Source organism: Rattus norvegicus, chromosome 13 (genome assembly GCF_036323735.1).
Source record: "Rattus norvegicus strain BN/NHsdMcwi chromosome 13, GRCr8, whole genome shotgun sequence".
In the NCBI taxonomy this organism is placed as follows: domain Eukaryota; kingdom Metazoa; phylum Chordata; class Mammalia; order Rodentia; family Muridae; genus Rattus; species Rattus norvegicus.
Genome location: NC_086031.1, coordinates 59,386,691 through 59,399,312, shown reverse-complemented (window position 1 = coordinate 59,399,312; position 12,622 = coordinate 59,386,691). Strand labels below are relative to the sequence as shown.

The 12,622-nt window shown below is 34.2% G+C and overlaps 1 long non-coding RNA gene across 2 annotated transcripts in view; it reads right to left on the bottom strand.

The window, feature by feature from the left end:
• Positions 1-12,622, bottom strand: part of LOC108352547 (uncharacterized) — a 209,642-nt gene that overhangs the window by 25,066 nt on the left and 171,954 nt on the right. For both annotated transcript variants that reach the window (XR_010057042.1, XR_001840847.3), the window contains exon 4: positions 7,411-7,435. This is a non-coding gene — a long non-coding RNA (uncharacterized LOC108352547). The remainder of the gene's footprint in view (positions 1-7,410; positions 7,436-12,622) is intronic.

The following is a 12,622-nucleotide window of genomic DNA, read 5'->3' as shown; positions in this document are numbered from 1 at the left end:
TCTCAAGTTCTGATCACTCCTCAGAGGTTTCTGCCTATTCTGAATGGGTAGAATTCCTATTTCCTCTGCAGACACTCATCCTGATGGCGCCTCTCTGTTTACCTGTGTCATTTTTATAGTTACAGGTCTGATACAAGTTGTATTTACTATAGGAGCCCCCTTTATAGATGTCCTTTTCAGGTGTGTGGTTTCCAAACACTGGCTCCAGGAATGTGGCCCAGAAATTGTAAAGGGCAGGTAAAGGGGCAACAACCAAACTTCTGAAAATGCTCCATTTTCCATCCTTATAGAATCAAAGGCAGCACTGTCAATGGGCTCTTTGAGTGTCAAGTTTTAGATTACTGTGCTGAGTTAGGCCAAGGACATTCCATAGGTGATTGAGCTATAAAAATCAAAATGATGATAATTTATTAGTTTAGTATGGGAAATGTAGCACCCAGTGGACTAGAATCCTGTGTCATAGGTTGAGATTTTACTCTTTAAGACCAAGATAAGCTATCTGTAGATCACAGTGAGGATAAGGAGGATAAGAAGTTGCTTATCCTTTTAGAAAATAATCTTACAAGTTTTTCTTAGAGCCAGTGAGATTGCTTAGTAGGAAAAACAAGTGCCACCAAGCTTAATTGAGGAGTTCAATTTCTACATAGTAAAAAGAGAGAAACTACTCCCTCAAGATGCCCTCAGACCTTCAAAAATAGTCTCAAACACATATACAACACATATACATATAAACAAACATATATGTGTATATATGCATGTGTGATATGTGTGTGTCATATGTGTGTGCGTGTTTGTGTGTGTGTGTGTGTGTGTGTGAAAGAGAGAGAGAGAGAGAGAGAGAGAGAGAGAGAGAGAGAGAGAGAGAGAGAGAGAGATCCTCTGAGGACTCTAGCTGGACATATGCTTGTGCCTATTAGGTCTTCAGGGTACTTAAGGTAATCTGTCTGATAAGATTACTCTGATAGGGTCACAGCAGTTAATGAAACCATAATAAAATGGTATGAAACACACTACAGATATGAAACACTGAAAGTCATCAGCTGGATCACTAATGTTTTCAGATTTTCTGCAGATTTAAAGATAAACTGCAAATACTTCTATTGAATTCCTAGTTGAACAAGTATACTAGTCATAAAATTTATTATTTTCAGTTAATTTTTCTCAATTATTTTTTGTTAACAAAGAAGAAAGCACATTAGTCCTACAGTATTTTGGGTTTTTTCTTTCTTTAAGTTTTCTTTTTTCTTTTTTTCCTTTTTGGCTTGGTTTTTTGTTTGTTTGCTTTTTTAATGATATTAAGTAACCCCTTAGCAATGCCACATTTTCCATTTTTCAAGACAAAGTTATCATCAATAACTTCTTATTTTCCTATGTCTAAATACTAATCACTTTTATATTACCCAGAAAATCATTCTTTTCTGTACAATCTACAATTATTGCTAGAATTTTAGTATTATAGAAATGAGTTTATTATGTATGTAGCATGGAGAAACAAAAACGTTAAGAGAAAGTATCCAACAGACAGAAGCAGCAAATAGATCACAACCACCATCATATATGCCTCACATATCATTCCCTAAAGCAGCTGGAGTATCATTCCCTAAGAAACCAAATCTCAGGCCTATAACAGAAGAAAGTGCTTCGGGAGGTCATACAGTCAAATCGAGTTCCCAATTAATGCTTCTATCCATGGAATAGGTTCCCATAACTGAACCTCCAGTGCCCTGTTCCCACTGCACATATTTTCATGTCACAAAATAAACCATAGTAATGTCCATTAGAAGTGGTTTATCTTCTAGGTATTTTTGGTGACACAATATTACTTTGAAAACCCATGATTACTTGTTTCTATTCTTCCCAGCAAAGGCAGGAAGCATGCCTCAAATAAAAGGATTTTATGAGCCGCTACATAGCCACGGCGAACTCAACTATAGTCCTCTGGGAGAGTTACAAATATTCTTAACTGCCAACAAACTTCTTCAGTACTATATTTTGTAAAACAATGATTATATGTTTATTTGTATTTTCCCACTTGAAAAATAATTTTATTTTTAAAACAGCCCCTATATTTAGGCAGGATATATTTATTATCATTATGTTACAGATAAAAAAGTCAAATATATTAATAATTGGATGAAACACTTTATCAGACTATATACTTCTTAAATTAACCTTTACCTTCAGATATGCCTAATCCAAATAATATAGATAGAGAAATTGGAACAAATCTTAAATAAAAACATATTTTAGTGTATAAGTCTAATGTAGAGAGCTCTCGGTGCTGCTTCAAGGATTTGACCTTGGGCCAGAACAAGAAAGTTGGATCAAGACCTAGATCATCTTGATAGGTCCATCAAACCTTTGCTCCTTGTCTACTTTGTTTATGCCTTAGACTTGACTGTATTCTTTGCCTGCACCTAGAATGATACAAAAGCAGACTGGAAAAAATTAAACCCTCTTCAGCACTTGCTGAAGTCATATTATAATGTTGTCTAATTGTCTCTTAATCCTTCCTCCCTCCCACGAAACCCTGTTGACTGACTGAGTGGGCTGAGTCAGTCTAACATTTCATAGCATTTACACAATTAATTATTGAATTCAGATTCATTACTTAAAAATTACAGCATAGTACTTCCTATAACTCACTGTATTGATTTATACATATTACTAGAGTTACCTCACAATATTACTATGTAGCTTCACATAATAAACCTATAAAACTATTAAAATAGGATATTTAATATATGTATAGTTGCAGAAAGCACTTATTTTAAGAATAGTTCCTGAGACAGACAAGTAAATAGTAGGAAAGATCAGCAAAACACAGGATTAAAACCGTTCAGTATGAGTCATGCCCTGATACCATTTGTCAGTTGTAATACCGACTCAAATTTCTAATACATAGACACTACTTTAAATTCAAGGTTTGAGGGGTTGGGGATTTAGCTCAGTGGTTAGAGCGCTTGCCTAGGAAGCGCAAGGCCCTGGGTTCGGTCCCCAGCTCCGGAAAAAAAAAAAATCAAGGTTTGAAATTGCTAAGTCATATTTTGGCTTCTAAATCCTAAAGCCTGATGGCCATATTTCTTCAGAAAAATTACAAAGATTCGTTGAATGTGCTGGGCCTGCGAGTGAACAGGGGCCGCTCAGGCCACTCCCTTTGGATTTCTTTCAGTTGTATACTCTGACCTGTGTTCTTCTGGTCTCCCTATTAGTAGCAAAGGTCAATACTTTCTGCTTTTAATTCTGTAAAATCAACATTGGAAATAGAAAATAAAATACATTTTAATAAGAAAAATAAGATAACTAAGTACACTTAGATCTCCTCAAAACTCAGGATCTTTATGCTCAAGTTGCTACATTTTCAAAAATAAAGCAATTATGCTACTAGTTTCCAAAATCTTGCCCTGATAGTGTATAATGATGATACGCTGTTAATTTAACTTACAAGTACATTTTCATTTACTCTATATCAAAAAATAAGCTTTGCTTTATTAATAACACATTTCCCTACATTTGTTTATTTATTTATTTACTTGTTTGTGTGTATGTGTGTGTGTGTGTGTGTTGTGTGTGTATGTTAAAGCTTGATCTAAGACTGACTGAGCTATATCATTAGAACTAATAATGAGATAGTTCCTTGATGATAGAAAATCATAGGTAGATTTTATATATATATATATATATATATATATTATATAAATTACACACACACACACACATACACACATATCATCTATCTAGCTATCTATGTCCTTCTGGCATTCAACATTTCAATAAAGAAATGCTTTTCGCCTTACCCTTTTTATTTTCTCTACAGAATGTGATATATTCATTTTCTCTGGATAATTTTAGTATTTTCTCTTGGAGTGTACCCTTGGCATGTTGATAAAGACATATCTAGGTATAGTTTTCTTTGTTCTTATTCTACATTAATTTTATTAAAAAAAATTTAGCTGATTTCTGCCCCACCATGAATTTCTTCCTCAACCATGAATTTCAAAATGCATGTAATTTTGACTAATTTACATTGCCCTACAGAGTACAATGCCAGAGAGATTATTCACAGGAGACTTAGGGTTTTACTGCTGTGAATAAACACCATGACCAAGGCAACTCTTATATGGACAACATTTAATGGGGGCTTCCTTACAGGTTCCGAGGTTCAGTCCATTTTCATCAAGGTAAGAACATGGCATCACTCAGGCAGGCGTGGAGCAGGAGGAGCTGAGAGTTCCAAATCTTCATCTGAAGACTCTGAGCAGAAAACTTGCTTCCAGGGAGCTAGGGCGTGGGTCTTAAACCTCACATTCACAGAGACACACATACTCCAAGAAGACCATGCATACTCCAATAGGCCACAGACTCTAATAGTACCACTCCCTGCACCCGAGAATATATAAACTGTCACACAGAGTAACATCTTGCTTTAGGGTAGTAGTGGATTTCTATCAATTTTCATATTTGTGAGCAATTTCTATAATTTTGATGACCTTTGAAAATATGTATTTATTGATGTTGGACTCTTCTTTATCTATCTACAGAACTCTACATTCTGATATTCATTTTTTACTTTCGCCATCTTTCTTCTTTTGTTTTGTGCTTTATTGTGTCTATGTGTTCACACACATGTGTACTTATAGATGAACCCCTGTGTGTGGAGAATAGAGATGACAGCCAAAGTCTTTCTCAGTCATTCTCTAGTTACTTTTTAAAGGGATGGTCTCTCACTAAACTTGGAGGTCACTGACTCAACTGGAGTCACTGGCCAATGCCCACGCCCAGGATCTTTTTACTGCCCTTGTGCTCAGGTTACCGAAATGTTTCATGACACCCAGTTTTTAAAAACATGGTGGTGGCAGATCCAGTTTTAGCTCCTCACAGTCGTACAGCAAGCAGTCCGCTAACTGACCTAACCCTTCTCCCCATCTTTGCATACATTAAATCAGCCACTGAAACAGCATACTATGTGGTTTGGTGACTAATTCTTTCAATTAAATCATCATTATCTCTAAGAAAAGCTAGGAAAAATGGTATCTAGAATTTTGGATTTTTTTCTGGTCTGCAGGAATACCATTTGTATATTATTCCTTGTCGTTTTTAAGCAGCATTTATTTCCTCTTCAACATGTTCTTTAATTCTAAGCCAGGTATCATTTGCAAATTAAGTACAGACCAGTGTCTGAAAAATATTTTTATAAAGGACAGAATAGTATTTACTTTACATTTTACAAGCCATTTAATCTTTTTAATATATTTTTAAACAATATATATTGTTGCCATGAGAGGAAAATACATATAGTTAATGTGAAAATGACTTATATTGTTTTATAATGAGGTTTTATATATAACCATTGAAATCTGAATTATGCATTATTATTAAATCAATCATTTTAAATTTTAATTGAATTGAATTGAATTAAGCATATGATAATTTAAAGTTATTTCCTAGTCTATAGGTCACATAAAAACACCATAGCTTGTTTATAGTTGGCAGAGATTAATAAAGGAATATTGATTCATGAAAGGAGGCTTGTTTGTGCCAGTAACATTGCTCTTATGGTAAAGACACTTGACACTGATCCTGGCAAACAGAGCTTTCCATCGAAATTTGACACACAGGTTTACAAAAAGTGAAGAAAAGAAGTGAATCCAGAAATTCATCTGATCTCCAAAATTGCAATGTGGCACATGTCTATACAAATACATACATGCACATGCACACATACACACACACATACACACACATACATATATGCATTACATGCATGCACACATGCACACATACACACATGACACATAACACACACATACATACATGCACACATGCACACATACACACATGACACATAACACACACATACATACATGCACACATGCACACATACACACATGACATACAACACACACACACCATACATACACACAAACACAGAAAAACAAAGAAACAGAGATAAAGAGACAGAGTCTCCTCTTCCTTACAGTGAAAGTAATGATTTTTTGTCATTTTTGTGTCTTAAACAGTAAACAGGTTTGTATTTAGTAATTTTAATTTGAAGACTAAAATATTTATGTTTTTTATCTTAATCACTATGAAACCATATGATAAAATAAAGGGCACATGATAGTTTAACAACAAAAATCTGATAGATTTTAAACAAGTTTTAGATTTATTTGAAAAAAAATGTGCTTCAATGAAACTTTCAAATGTTTGGATATAATTGTAAACATTTCCTTTATACGCCAGAGAGATAGCTCAGAGCTTAAAAGCACTAACTGCTCTTTGAGAGGTGCTGAGTTTATTACCCAGCAGCCACATGGTAGCTTGCAGCCATCTGTAATAGAATCCTATTCTTTTTTTCTGGTGTGTCTAATGAGAGTGACAGTTTACTCACATACAGTAAATAAATACATACATACATCCATATGTACATACATAGAATTTCTTTTACATTTTTGAAGTTATAATACTTGTGTTCATTTTTTTATAAGTAGCATCTGTTTACTGTTTAATTTTGGTTTAATTTAGACCTTTTAAAACACAAAAATTGACATTTCCAATCTGTGCGACTAAACAGAAATGATCTTTTTGCAGACATTTTAGATTATTAGTTCTCTATTTCAAATACTAAACAATTGACATGACTATTTTCATATTCTGTTCTTCCAAACAGATCAATAAATTCGATATCAGAAAAAGACTGAAAAGCAAAAGACACCCATTATAGTTTTTCCCTAAAAGTCAGATATTCGTGTTATTGATTATTGAAGGTTTTAGTGGTTAGCCTCTAAAAAGAGAAAAAAAAATACTTTGAGTCAACATAATTTTTAAAGTAAATAATAATTTACCAGTGTTTATTGAGAGAATTACAAAGAAAATCGGATTTATTAGCATCATTGATGGATTCAGAAGTTCATCTAAAGCAGATTAACCCTGGTTCTTGCGGAGTAATATAATGCAGTGTAATCCACAAAACGCCATTCGGGAGAGTCATTTATTTCATTTTGCAACAAAATATTTCTTCTTACTGCAAGTGGAATGCATTTAGACAATATATTGTACTCATTATATCATGAGACAGATTGTTCAAAATTGTGATAAACCTTTTAGTCTTCCGTTTTACGAAGTAGGGAAATCTAGATCTTCGAGTTGGAAAGCAAAAAGCCATACACAGCAAATACCAGGAGACTATTTACAATAAGAGCATATTCTACTTAAAAATACAGTTCTGATTTTATAGTATATAGAAGAAGTTTTGATGAAATTAGAAGATGTTATTAGCATAACAAAAAGCAACATAAGCAATGCAGAAAGTTTAAATTGTGCTGCAGTACATATTTATATAAAATCTCAAAGTGAATTGAAAATATAAATTATATAAAAAGCACTTAGATACCAGTGCTTAAGGCTTACCTTCTCTTGGTGCACTGTTTCTGCTCTGTAAAGTGAAAGAAAGATTTATAAGAGTGGATGCCAAACTTAAGACTAATATTTATTTGCATCTTTTTTTGGCATTTGCAGTTCCTGAGAGGTCCCGCTACTTGTCTTCATGAGTGACATTCTAAAGACACTGCTCAGTATTTTTCTTTCATCCTCAAATCAAATTCTACCTCTAATTCATCAAACAGACAATAATAATGCCTACTACCATCTCTCTCAGATTCCCATTCTAGAAAGGATGTATTTTAGGCAATATAGCACAGAGTCACATTTTATTTCTCAGTCTAAAGTCTCAAAGTTACAAACGCTCCGTCACTTAGGGTTTAGCTTTTCTCTTCTTGTTTGTCTCACCTTCTACCGTAGGATCACTTTCATCTGAGTCTCTATCAACCTAGGTACGTTAAGACAATTTTTTCTCATCATTATGGAAAATCAAAGTAAAATATTCCAGAATTTGTTCTCAACTCCTTTCTGTAAAGATTCATTATAGAGCATATTCTGAAAGTCCAAGATTTTTTTTCTTGCCAATTTTATTGAGATATAATTTACAAACAAACTATATATTTTATTTATTCATTTTTTGTCAAAATTCTCTCTTGTCTTTCAGTTTCTTGTTGAAGGATAATTCTTTGAGTTTCTTGTGTGGAAACCTTGGGGAATTACCACACATTCCTTGATCCAAACTATTACTAGTAAAGTAGAAAGTGAAGCAAAGATAACTTTTGCTATTAAATATTGGGAAAAACTCTAACCTTATAGTTAAAATTTATTCAATTGCAAATTGAGATGACACATATCATATGGAAGAAGATGTAAAATAATCTGCTTAATTATTAACTATTTATTCTTTAACATTGTGTTTTAATTGGCATAGATTTCTAGGCAAGATATCATATTGTATCTAGGCATAGAGGCAAACCAAGACAAAAGGACAATCTATATCTGTCATCTAGAGATCAAAAAGTGCAGAGTGTCAGAAATGTCAAATGGAACACGTGTTGCAGTTTAACGTGCAGATTGATCATCTTCAAATATAAAGAAAGATGCACTCTGTCTTTTGTTTACAGTGAAGGCCAATGTAGACATATAAGGAGAGCAGATGCCTTGCTCCAGAAATAATACACTATTCTTAAAACTTTGTTTCTCTATTAACACACTAATTGTCGACTAAGTCTTAGGGTTGAGGGACAATCCAGCTTTTAGTAACACTTTCTAAGCTAGCACAGAAACAAGAGCTCAGGCCCCAGCACCCATCTGAAAATAGCCACACCCTTAACCCTAGCACTATGGGGACTGGAGTGGAATGAATGCTCTTGAATTGTTGGCTACTAGCCTTGTCAAAGTTTTGCAAACTTTAGGTACAATTAGAGAACTTGTACAAAGGAACAACATGGAGATAGGTAGAGGAAGACACCCAACACCTTATCCTTTGAATGCTCACAAAATACATGCAGCTATAGACAAGTGCAGATACACACACACACACACACACACACACACAAACACACACACACACATACAAACAAACACAAACACACAAAGTCTCTCTTAAATTTAACCACAAATAGATACTTCTGGTAGAATACTGCCTGGTCACCTAACAGTTATGATTCCCCCCATTATAAAGAGGGCTTCATAATAATTATTACCAGGTCCGTTTTTACTGCTGGGAGCAAAGAGAAGTACTCTGCCTTAGCTTCCATAATTCTCTAAAATAGAGGAGAATTTGAATAAACTTCACGACTGTACTAAATCAATCAAAAAAAGTGTTGCCTTCTCTGCCAGATATCTAATAATACTCACAGAAATTTGCATAAGTATTAAATTTAAAGAGAAGAGTGGAACAACTTAAAGAGAAACTATCTCCTTTAAGGATTTAATGTTAAATATTTGAAAGAAAATTATTACATAGAGGTGGGTAGGGGGGATGGAAGGAGAAGGTGTGGGAGGGGAGAACAGGTGGGGGAAGGAATGAAGAAGAGAAGAGAAAAGAGGAGAGGGGAGGAAAGATGAGATTAGAGAGAGGAGGAAAGAGGAGGGGAAAGGGAATAGGAGAGAAGAGGAAAGGGAAAGAGAGAAAAAAAAGAGAGAAGAGAGGAGGGGAGAGGAGGGATAAGGGGAGAGGGGAGGACAGGACAGGACAGAACAGAAGAGAATCAACTAATTGGGCAGGTTTTATAAAACTACATTAGGATAATTAATTATAGTTTACAGGCCAACTCTATTTTTATTAATGTGGTGGCACAGAAAGGTCTTCTCCCATCATGTTAATTTGTAATATTCCAGAGTGACTACATTTTTCTATATAGATTCATGCCTTACAACATGACTTTCAGTTGCGGTCTACACACAGTTTTACTGTATCGAGTTAGAATGACTTCCATGAGGGTAAAGACTTGTATCATGCCTGTTAGACACCAAAGAAGAGTGGTTTTTGAGGACCAGCTCACTTGCAGCTCAATAATTTCTGGAGGTAATAAAGCTTGTTTTGAGTTTTTCTAAAAAGTAAATTCTTCTTACAGAAAAATTTAAAGCCAAGAATGATAAATATAAAGTTTATAAACTTAGAGATCTTCTTAGAAGTTTTCTTAGAGAAGAGTCTGGGTATAGATGGAAATCATTTGAGAATATCTGTTGTATTTCTACTTTTCAATTTCTGTACACTTTAATTTTCTCAATATATTCTAAAAACACCAATAAGAATAATCATTTGTAGGTGACTAAGAAATCACACAAAAACCCAGAAAGGCAAGAAACCTGAGCTTGTTTGATTCGCAGGGACCTCAAGGTTGAAACAGAGGACGGAATCCTAAAAGTTGTCTGGTGACATCTACACATATTCAAGACAATCATTCTCCCATTCATGCATACACACCAGTCGAATAAACAAAGAAATAAACAACTAAATAAACATGAGAACATTATAATGGGATAAATTAAACCCTAAAAGCCATTATTTATATTATCAAATGCTGTAATAACAGAGATCTATATAAATAAAGACCTTTTCCCATTCATCTGTTGTAGACAGGGTGATTTTTGTCTCCTACTATTGGTTCTTAATATCTTTTGCCATGTAAGGAAAATAAGGTTTAGAAGCAGGGTAACAGCATGCATTGACAACATTAGCTACTCCATAGGCAAGAATTAGAGATGGGCATGTAAAACCCTACAGTCAGGCCATGATCCATCTGTTTTGTCCACTTGTTTGTTTTAATGCCATCTTCATTTAGTTCATGAACATGTCAGGTTTCTTTTGTAAACATTCAGAATCACTATCATAAGATGTTAATTTGGTGTTTTGCTTGCTTTCTGTTTGGTTTTGATTTTGTTTCTATGGCTGGTTATGTTACTTCTAGCCCAGTCTGTCTTCCTGAACCCCAAAAGGCGAGGACTAAGGATGTGAACAGTAATTACTCTTTTCCAGATTCATTCTTGCCTTTTCTCTCCTGCCCCACAGAAGTATCTTCCTTTGCTTTCACTTGTGAAACTAAATCAGATTGGAAGACAGAGTCTCCATTGTGACATCCAGTAAAGCTATTAAGCAGGTTGAGAGTTTTTCCCTAGGATTTGAAGGCACAAAGCTATTGTGAGGAGTCAGAGTGATTTTCCTCCTGGGTAAAAAAAAAAAACTCATCAACTTTCAGCCATGGGGCACACATTCTGCAGACAACTACTAATTGTCAGTAGCATCACAAAGGGTCTGCAGCAATATCTTAGGAAAATATTACAGAAGTGATTTCTGTGTGACACAGAGTTTTATTTGAGTTCCCAGGAAGTTTTCCAGCACATGTAATGAGGTGTTCTTGATTATTTTCATAGCTGACATTTTGATCTTGGACTTTTTTCTTTAGTTTTCCTTTATGTGGTTAAAATATGTAATATGCACCCTATATTAAAACACAACATGAATTGTGTTAGACATCACACAGTCTCTATAGTAAAAGACCATCCATGAGCACAACCCAATAGCAACAATAATTCTTTCACTAACAGCAATTCAACCAGAAGAATGAATGTAATTGACTTAAATGTCTATGGGCTGAGACCTTTTGCACAATGTGCACTGTTTGATAAGGCTCTTGTAGGATGAATATCCATATATAATAAGCTTGTACACATGTAACATGTATACTAGTAAATGGAAATTATAGACATTCTTCAAAACCTATATGAAACTGAAAACATATGTCATAAAAATGCTTCTTATAGGTAGACTTTTGTCAATGTCATAGCCACTGCATGCTTCCCACTGCACTGAGTATATATTGTAGTTTAGCCTGCCTCACTTCAATTTTTTTTTCAGAATACTTAGATCACACACATGTTTGACAAAATCAGTTTATAAAAAGTGTTTAAGAAAATAAGCTATGGATTCTTTTGCCTTCATGCATATCCGTGCACCACATCAGGAGATAGAACTGGAGTGACGAACTGAACAGAACATAGTTATGAACTGCCATGGGTGGTGCTGAGAACTGAAGCTTGGTTCTCTGAAATAGCATTAAGTGCCCTTTACTGGTAAGCTGAGTTTGTTTTTTGGTTAAGTACTCTCCGTGTTATATAATTTATTCAACACTTATGGCTAAAAATTGCTATTGAAATATTTTATATGAAACTGTTGAATATTTACGCTCATGACTATAACCTCTGTAAGCTGTGGACAAGCATCAGACTATTGAACAATGTTTCCTTAAGCTAAAAAAAGAAAGAACAGAAGAAAGAAAGAAAGAAAGAAAGAAAGAAAGAAAGAAAGAAAGAAAGAAAGTAAAACAAGAAGGAAGAAAAAGAAAGAATGAAACTCAAAGTAGAATTTCTAGTAATCCACATATTTTTATCCGCATATGCTTTATTATAATGCATATTTATCAGTCCTTTACTATAATTTGAAAGAGAATCTTAGCAGGAGACAAATATATATATATATATATGTATTAGGTAGCTGATTTTTATATTTATGCTTATTTTGTGATATTCCTTTGTAGATTTGCTTTTCTTTACATTTGTTTGTGTTGTCGCTTTTGCTCCTGTAACAGGTTGTTCCCTTTTTTTTAATGACAGTCTATATAGCATCGATTTCATTTTACAGAGTTAGCTTTAGTCTCTAAACATTGTGGGGATATTTTTGTTGTCAGTTCCACGGACTTTGAGCAGTACATCTGCTTTCATGCTATAAATCCTGCGA